This window comes from Eschrichtius robustus, chromosome 6 (genome assembly GCF_028021215.1).
Source record: "Eschrichtius robustus isolate mEscRob2 chromosome 6, mEscRob2.pri, whole genome shotgun sequence".
NCBI classification, from domain to species: Eukaryota; Metazoa; Chordata; class Mammalia; order Artiodactyla; family Eschrichtiidae; genus Eschrichtius; species Eschrichtius robustus.
This window is the reverse complement of record NC_090829.1, coordinates 69,828,472-69,838,171: the sequence shown is the minus strand read 5'-3', so window position 1 is coordinate 69,838,171 and position 9,700 is coordinate 69,828,472.

The window sequence follows — 9,700 nt, the reverse complement described above, 5'->3', positions numbered from 1 at the left end:
AACTTCTTTATCCATTCGTCTGCTGATGGGCATTTAGGTTGCTTCCATGACCTGGCTATTGTAAATAGTGCTGCAATGAACATTCGGGTGCATGTGTCTTTTTGAATTATGGTTTTCTCTGGGTATATGCCCAGTAGTGGGATTGCTGGGTCATATGGTAATTCTATTTTTAGTTTTTTAAGGAACCTCCATATTGTTCTCCATAGTGGCTGTATCAATTTACATTCCCACCAACAGTGCAAGAGGGTTCCCTTTTCTCCACACCCTCTCCAGCATCTGTTGTTTGTAGATTTTCTGATGATGCCCATTCTAACAGGAGTGAGGTGATACCTCATTGTAGTTTTGATTTGCATTTCTCTAATAATTAGTGATGTTGAGCATCTTTTCATGTGCTTCGTGGCCGTCTGTATGTCTTCTTTGGAGAAATGTCTATTTAGGTCTTCTGCCCATTTTTGGATTGGGGTGTTTGTTTCTTTGATATTGAGCTGAATGAGCTGTTTATATATTTTGGAGATTAATCCTTTGTCCATTGATTCATTTGCAAATATTTTCTCCCATTCTGAGGGTTGTCTTTTCGTCTTGTTTATGGTTTCCTTTGCTGTGCAAAAGCTTTGAAGTTTCATTAGGTCCCACTTGTTTATCTTTCTTTTTATTTCCATTACTCTAGGAGGTGGATCAAAAAAGATCTTGCTGTGATTTACGTCAAAGAGTGTTCTTCCTATGTTTTCCTCTAAGAGTTTTACAGTGTCCAGTCTTATATTTAGGTCTCTAATCCATTTTGAGTTAATTTTTGTCTATGGTGTTAGGGAGTATTCTAATTTCATTCTTTTACATGTAGCTGTCCAGTTTTCCCAGCACCACTTATTGAAGAGACTGTCTTTTCTCCATTGTATATCTTTGCCTCCTTTGTCATAGATTAGTTGACCATAGGTGCGTGGGTTAATCTCTGGGCTTTCTATCTTGTTCCATTGATCTATGTTTCTGTTTTTCTGCCAGTACCATATTGTCTTGATTACTGTAGCTTTGTAGTATAGTCTGAAGTCAGGGAGTCTGATTCCTCCAGCTCCATTTTTTTGCCTCAAGACTGCTTTGGCTATTCGGGGTCTTTTGTGTCTCCATACAAATTTTAAGATGATTTGTTCTAGCTCCGTAAAAAATGCCATTGGTAATTTGATAGGGATTGCATTGAATCTGTAGATTGCTTTGGGTAGTATACTCATTTTCACAATGTTGATTCTTCCAATCCAAGAACATGGTATATCTCTCCATCTGTTGGTATCATCTTTAATTTCTTTCATCAGTGTCTTATAGTTTTCTGCATACAGGTCTTTTGTCTCCCTAGGTAGGTTTATTCCTAAGTATTTTATTCTTTTTGTTGCAATGGTAAATGGGAGTGTTTCCATAATTCCTCTTTCAGATTTTTCATCATTAGTGTATAGGAATGCAAGAGATTTCTGTGCATTCATTTTGTATCCTGCAACTTTACCATATTCATTAATTAGCTCTAGCAGTTTTCTGGTGGCAGTTTTAGGATTCTCTATGTATAGTATCATGTCATCTGCAAACAGTGACAGTTTTACTTCTTCTTTTCCAATTTGCATTCCTTTTATTTCTTTTTCTTCTCTGATTGCCGTGGCTAGGACTTCCAGAACTATGTTGAATAATAGTGGTGAGAGTGGACATCCTTGTCTCGTTTCTGATCTTAGAGGAAATGCTTTCAGTTTTTCACCATTGAGAATCACGTTTGCTGTGGGTTTGTCATATATGGCCTTTATTATGTTGAGGTAGGTTCCCTCTATGCCCACTTTCTGGAGAGTTTTTATCAGAAATGGGTGTTGAATTTTGTCAAAAGCTTTTTCTGCATCTATTGAGATGATCATATGGCTTTTATTCTTCAATTTGTTAATATGGTGTATCACATTGATTGATTTGCGTATATTGAAGAATCCTTGCATCCCTGGGATAAATCCCACTTGATCGTGGTGTATGATCCTTTTAATGTGTTGTTGGATTCTGTTTGCTAGTATTTTGTTGAGGATTTTTGCATCTATATTCATCAGTGATATTGGTCTGTAATTTTCTTTTTTTGTAGTGTCTTTGTCTGGTTTTGGTATCAGGGTGATGGTGGCCTCATAGAATGAGTTTGGGAGTGTTCCCTCCTCTGCAATTTTTTGGAAGAGTTTGAGAAGGATGGGTGTTAGCTCTTCTCTAAATGTTTGATAGAATTCACCTGTGAAGCCATCTGGTCCTGGACTTTTGTTTGTTGGAAGATTTTTAATCACAGTTTCAATTTCATTACTTGTGATTGGTCTGTTCATATTTTCTATTTCTTCCTGATTCAATCTTGGAAGGTTATACCTTTCTAAGAATTTGTCCATTTCTTCCAGGTTGTCCATTTTATTGGCATAAAGTTGCTTGCAGTAGTCTCTTAGGATGCTTTGTATTTCTGCGGTGTCTGTTGTAACTTCTCCTTTTTCATTTCTGATTTTATTGATTTGAGTCCTCTCCCTCTTTTTCTTGATGAGTCTGGCTAATGGCTTATCAATTTTGTTTATCTTCTCAAAGAACCAACTTTTAGTTTTATTGATCTTTGCTATTGTTTTCTTTGTTTCTATTTCATTTATTTCTGCTCTGATCTTTATGATTTCTTTCCTTCTGCTAACTTTGGGTTTTGTTTGTTCTTCTTTCTCTAGTTTCTTTAGGTGTAAGGTTAGATTGTTTACTTGAGATTTTTCTTGTTTCTTTAGGTAGGCTTGTATAGCTATAAACTTCCCTCTTAGAACCGCTTTTGCTGCATCCCATAGGTTTTGGGTCGTCGTGTTTTCATTGTCATTTGTCTCTAGGTAGATTTTTATTTCCTCTTTGATTTCTTCAGTGATCTCTTGGTTATTTAGTAACGTATTGTTTAGCCTCCATGTGTTTGTCTTTTTTACGGTTTTTTCCCTGTAATTCATTTCTAATCTCATAGCGTTGTGGTCAGAAAAGATGCTTGATATGATTTCAATTTTCTTAAATTTACTGAGGCTTGATTTGTGACCCAAGATGTGATCTATCCTGGAGAATGTTCCGTGCGCACTTGAGAAGAACGTGTAATCTGCTGTTTTTGGATGGAATGTCCTATATATATCAATTAAATCTATCTGGTCTATTGTGTCATTTAAAGCTTCTGTTTCCTTATTTATTTTCATTTTGGATGATCTGTCCATTGGTGTAAGTGAAGTGTTAAAGTCCCCCACTATTATTGTGTTACTGTCGATTTCCTCTTTTATAGCTGTTAGCAGTTGCCTTATGTATTGAGGTGCTCCAATGTTGGGTGCATATATATTTATAATTGTTATATCTTCTTCTTGGATTGATCCCTGGATCATTATATAGTGTCCTTCCTTGTCTCTTGTAACATTCTTTATTTTAAAGTCTATTTTATCTGATATGAGTATAGCTACTCCAGCTTTCTTTTGATTTCCATTTGCATGGAATATCTTTTTCCATCCCCTCACTTTCAGTCTGTATGTGTCCCTAGGTCTAAAGTGGGTCTCTTGTAGACAGCGTATATATAGGTCTTGTTTTTGTATCCATTCAGCCAGTCTATGTCTTTTGGTTGGGGCATTTAATCCATTCAGGTTTAAGGTAATTATCGATATGTATGTTCCTATGACCATTTTCTTAATTGTTTTGGGTTTGTTTTTGTAGGTCCTTTTCTTCTCTTGTGTTTCCCACTTAGAGAAGTTCCTTTAGCATTTGTTGTAGAGCTGGTTTGGTGGTGCTGAATTCTCTTAGCTTTTGCTTGTCTGTAAAGCTTTTGATTTCTCCATCAAATCTAAATGAGATCCTTGCCGGGTAGAGTAATCTTGGTTGTAGGTTCTTCCCTTTCATCCCCTTAAGTATATCATGCCACTCCCTTCTGGCTTGCAGAGTTTCTGCTGAGAAATCAGCTGTTAACCTTATGGGAGTTCCCTTCTATGTTATTTGTCGTTTTTCCCTTGCTGCTTTCAATAATTTTTCTTTGTCTTTAATTTTTGCCACTTTGATTACTATGTGTTTCGGCGTGTTTCTCCTTGGGTTTATTCTGTATGGGACTCTCTGCGCTTCCTGGACTTGGGTGGCTATTTCCTTTCCCATGTTAGGGAAGTTTTCGACTATAATCTCTTCAAATATTTTCTCTGGTCCTTTCTCTCTCTCTTCTCCTTCTGGGACCCCTATAATGCGAATGTTGTTGCGTTTAATGTTGTCCCAGAGGTCTCTTAGGCTGTCTTCATTTCTTTTCATTCTTTTTTCTTTAGTCTGTTCCGCAGCAGTGAATTCCACCATTCTGTCTTCCAGGTCACTTATCCGTTCTTCTGCCTCAGTTATTCTGCTATTGATTCCTTCTAGTGTAGTTTTCATTTCAGTTATTGTATTGGTCATCTCTGTTTGTTTGTTCTTTAATTCTTCTAGGTCTTTGTTAATCATTTCTTGCATCTTCTCAATCTTTGCCTCCATTCTTATTCCGAGGTCCTGGATCATCTTCACTATCATTATTCTGAATTCTTTTTCTGGAAGGTTGCCTATCTCCACTTCATTTAGTTGTTTTTCTGGGTTTTTTTCTTGTTCCTTCATCTGGTACATAGCCCTCTGCCTTTTCATCTTCTCTATCTTTCTGTAACTGTCTTCCTTCTTTTTTAATATTTCAACATTTAAGCATATTTAATTAAAGTTCCTGTCAGATCAGTCCATATTCTCTGGTCCATTGGGTATCAATTTACCTATCTGTTAAATTCACTGACCGCTTATTCCTGTGTATGGTCTCCTATGTAGTGAAATGCGTGCCTATAACATAATTTTTAGTGGGCATTCTCTTTTACCCTGAAGGGTAGTTTTGCAATTGTATTTACTTATCCTTACTGGGCTCACTGGTTCCACAACATTTTTTAAGTTTTCAATTTTCACTTTTCTGCTGTTCTCAGCATTGAATGGCTAGTGGAATTCCTGCCCTGTATCTTCATTCAGTACAAGCTTGAGGTTCCGAATGTCCCTCAAATAATTATTTTGATTTAAAAAGACAGGGCAAGTAACTCTATCCTTAGCCTGTTTGTCTAAGTTTTTCTAGTACCGGTAGATGATGATGATGATGATGATGATGATGGTGATGACAATAATAATAATAGTCATATTTTGCAGATTCCTGATTGTGAAGGGAACCCAGCTTGAAACTCCCTAGTCGGCATGATCCTGGTCTTATGTGGACTTTAAAATGCTCATAGCCCTGACAGCTTTGATATTGTCTGCTATGTGAAACAAGGTTACTACTCCCACTCACTTGAGAGCTATATATTCAATCTTCATCTTTGACATCTGAAAATTTCCCTTTCTTGCTTGGTTCACAGTATCATTTTGAACAGAAGCACAACATTTTATTTTTATTGCTTCTAAGTATGTGAAGATGGGAAAGAGGTGAATAAGTAAAAGATAACTTTATACCATATAAAGTTGTCTCATAGTGAAACTGCTCTAGAAAAGTAGTGAGTTCCCCTATACTGTATGTGACAAATAATAGGAGAGATGGCTATCTACCAAAGGTGTCTGAAGCAATTTCTTTTTCTGTAAGAATTTAGGTGAGGTTACTTGAATTCTTAAGTTTAATGATCTAAAGATGTAGATGTTACATTAAGGCATTTAAAAAAGCTAAAGCTGGTGTCCTCAGTGCCTTAGCTCTCCCCCCTAAAATCTTAATGACTTTGGACGAGTCACTTTCCTTCTAAGGGTCATAGTTTCATTTATCTGTAATATGACATATAGATAAAATGATCTTTAAGCTTTAAAATTCCCATGATTCTATAACTATCACTTTCCTTCAGATTGCTTTATGTAAGGAAAATTTTTAACAGAAGTTTGACTCTTAAACTGCTGACTGAAACACTTTTATGACTCTTCATGCCCATAAAGTACATTAAAATGCTGGGAGAAATGGCTTCCTCTGACCATGGGATTATATGTTACATTTGGTGCTAATATAAATTCAGAATCTACACATAGCTCCTTAGTTTGAAAGTTTAGATTGCTGTTAAGCTGTTGGGCAGAAAAGCAGATATTTTCCTGATCCTAATGATCAGCTTACATTGGCAAGCATACATGCAGCTGGTAACTAAAAGATGCTCTTGTCAGAAAACCACTTAAGCGAAACCTTTATCACAATGCATTCTAATCATCTGTTTTCCTCTCTGTGCTCTCAACTAGACTGCAAGATGCTTGAGGACAGTAGTTGCTATATACACACCAATATACCCCTAGTATCTGATACAATTAAAAATAATAGTAATGTGGCATGATGCTGATCTGCTTAGATGAATTATCTTATTTAAGATACCATTTTCAATATTATCAGGATTATCTAACAACCACCTTCGGAGAGAGGTACAAGTGTTATCCCAATTTCACAGATGAGAAAATTAAGGAAAAAAGAGACTGGATAATTTATTCAAGTAATTTAAGTGGAAGAGGCAAGGGTTTTATTTTATTTTACCTGACTCCAAAGCCTGAGCTCCTAGTAACCATACAACGCTATCTTTAATGGTCAGTAGCATATATTTACTTATATTACTCAACCTGTTAAATGAACCATCATTTAACATGAAAATGGGAGTAGATTTAATTAGAATTTCATTCAGCCTAATAGAAAAAAAATATTTTGAGCACCTGCCAGGAGCCAGGAACTCTGCTAGACAATTAGGAAGATACAGAGAAAAGAAGACAGTTTCTGCAAATAGATTTCAAGGTCCAAAAGAATGGATAAAGCTGAACATAAGTGACTTTAATTCAAGTCAGAGAGATTAGAGGGTATACGGAAAGCACCAAGTGCTTTAGAGCCTCAGATGAAAGGAGATTGGATCCCAATCAGAAAAGACTTTAAAAGGAGATGGCATTTAAGAAAAGACTTGAAGATAGATAAGATTTTGACAAGAAATTGATGATTTTCATAAGAATAAATATTGTAGGGGTGAAGAATAAAGATGGCATAAATCATAGCCAGGAAAAGTGGATAAGTAATAGCTTGGCTCAAGCACAGGGTGTCTGTACAAAAGTGGACAGTAAACCTTTAAAAAGGTAGCTTTTTATTTTTCTCCTCTTCACCCAACTCAGAGCTTTATTGGTGACATTACTGTTTAGGCAGGAATATCAAACAATGTCAGCTGAAGTTCTATTCTAGCTGTAGCGTCTCCAGGATTGGGATGTGGTCTTTGTTGACCAAGAAAGTATTTTATGTCACAACCATTGACAAAGAATGTTGTCAAGAGATTTATATTGTTTTTTTTTGAAAGATCCTCTTTCCTGAAGATTTGGCAAGGGAAAAAATTCTGATTCTACCCACATTCTAGTATTCTATTAGCTCTTAGACTTACAGAATTATAGCAATGGAGGTGTCCTCAAGATATCATAGGCATTCAAGGTTGAAAGGTTTTTTGAATGTCCTCTAGCCAGTTTTATTTCCCCATCTTCCAGGGATTTTTCTGTTTCTAAACTAAATGGCTGCCTAGTCTTTTCTTACAGCTCCCTAGAGGAAAAATGTCTCTAAGGCATCTCTAGGTTATATGTTCCTTCATTTTCAAGTATGGCGATGGTCCTATTGCTCTGATTTAGGGTCATGCATTAATGCTTCTCTCTACCAAGAAGGGTCAAATAACACCAAGGGTGTCAAGAAGGATGGATTGGAACCTTGTGATTTTGTGACAAATAGATCATGTTATTTAGAATGGCAGAAGATGTGAAGAGTGAATGAGAACTTGAGACCTATATCTCAAGAACTTTTCTACTCTTCATTAATGATAGGGCCAAGTTATTCAATTTGTTAATGCCTGAATTTCCCAGTCCCCAAAATGGAAAGACTAATTCCATATTATAAAATTCTTTGAGATCCTTCCATAACTGAAGGCAATAACAAAAATGAAAATTATATAGCAATAAAATATAAATTATACACATAGAATTCCACTATTTTATGTGGATCACAGTTTATGAGTTTAGTCCTTACTCTTATTTGCTTCTTTTCACTACCCAACTAGGACATAAGTTCTATGAGAGGGAATCCATACCTCATGGAAGTCTATTTCTTCTCAGCTTCCAGCACAAGCTCTAGCCCCCTCCAAAAACATTTTAAACTAAATGGAATTTTTTTGCATTTTTATCTTGCCAGAATTGCCATTTAGAAATGCTTTATTAAATTTGTGGTTACTTTATTTGATTTTCCTTCTTTATTATGTAAGTCACAATGATTGTAACTCACTTGGCTGTAAGAATCATGATTTAATTAGAGAATAAATGTCAGAAATTTTGTCTACCTGCAAATAATTAAAAAACAAAAAGTTTTATCCCCAAGATTATTTAGAAATTCACTGGAAGCTAAAGTGAAAAGAATTGTACTAGGACTCTACACACATAGACACACACACACACACACAATTTATTTCTTAAAATTAAATATCTCCTTGAATACAGATTGTATAATAAACCAGTAAAAGGCAATGTGTGAAATATCACAAGAGTAGCAAAGAAAATTGATTTGTAATGTTTAAGCCACATGCATTTTCTAGGATGCCAAAGGATTTTGGCATTTTGAAACCAGCACTTTCTTTACCCTTTGTACTTGCTTAAGAGATTTCACACATTTTCATTAAATGATTCTCTAAGGTACAAAAAGAAAATTAAAGAATACAATAAATTCTTCTCATCTGTATGTTCTAAAACTTCCTCCTTAGTGACACAATGCCACTGAATATAAACAATGAGCCCACGTTTAGCACTCAGACACTCAAGTCAGATCCCAGAAAATTGCCATTCACTGCACAGCTAAGAACTGATGCTATCCTGCGCTTCTTTGATTCTTAACAGCTCCCTTATTGATCTAAGTCAGAAGAGTGAACCCAAGGTGTTTAAAGCTACTCATCATGTTACTGGAAAAGGTGGTCTGTTTTTTAAATAGAAGTCTTCTTTTGGATTTACTCCCACTACTGCCATGTTACTGGCCGCAATGGAATCACTGCTTACATAATAGAAAGCCACTCTCATCAGGAATTCTAGAGAACTTTATGATTTTAAGTATAAGACATTAATTTAGGCAGTGTCACCAGTTCTGATGTACTAACTCCCACCTGCCTCTATCCTAAGCAATGGTTGGAGGTAGGCCAGATACACAGGAAGCTTCCATCTGTCTAGTGGTAAGCACTTCTTTGAAGAATGCCCATTTCAATCTACATATTATCAGCAGGCCAAAGGAGCAAGACATACACTAGTGTTGTGCTAGGTAATAGGAAGTAAGCCTTCAAATAGCAGCCCTTTATTTTACAGGGCCCCAAATATTCTGAGGCAACCCCATCCCTGGACGTATGGTCACATTCAATGAAAGGAACTTTAAACACTGAATTATAGAGCTGCTTAAGTGCATAGCAGGATCTCTTCAAGCAATTTGATTTGCTATTGAACAACAGTGCAACTCAGTATTGTTAACAGTGATTATCTCTGGGTGATAGGACTGAGGATGAACTTTGTTTTTTGTATATTTTTTATTCTTTAAAAGTTCTCCAGCAAAAAATAAAAGATAAAATAGCTCTTTTGAGAGATAGCAGGGTATACCCTGGAGCCAGCAGTGGAGCCAGACCACGTGGTTCAAATCCTAGTTTAAGCTCTTACCAGATGCGTGACCTTAAGCAAGGAACTTATCCTCCGTGGC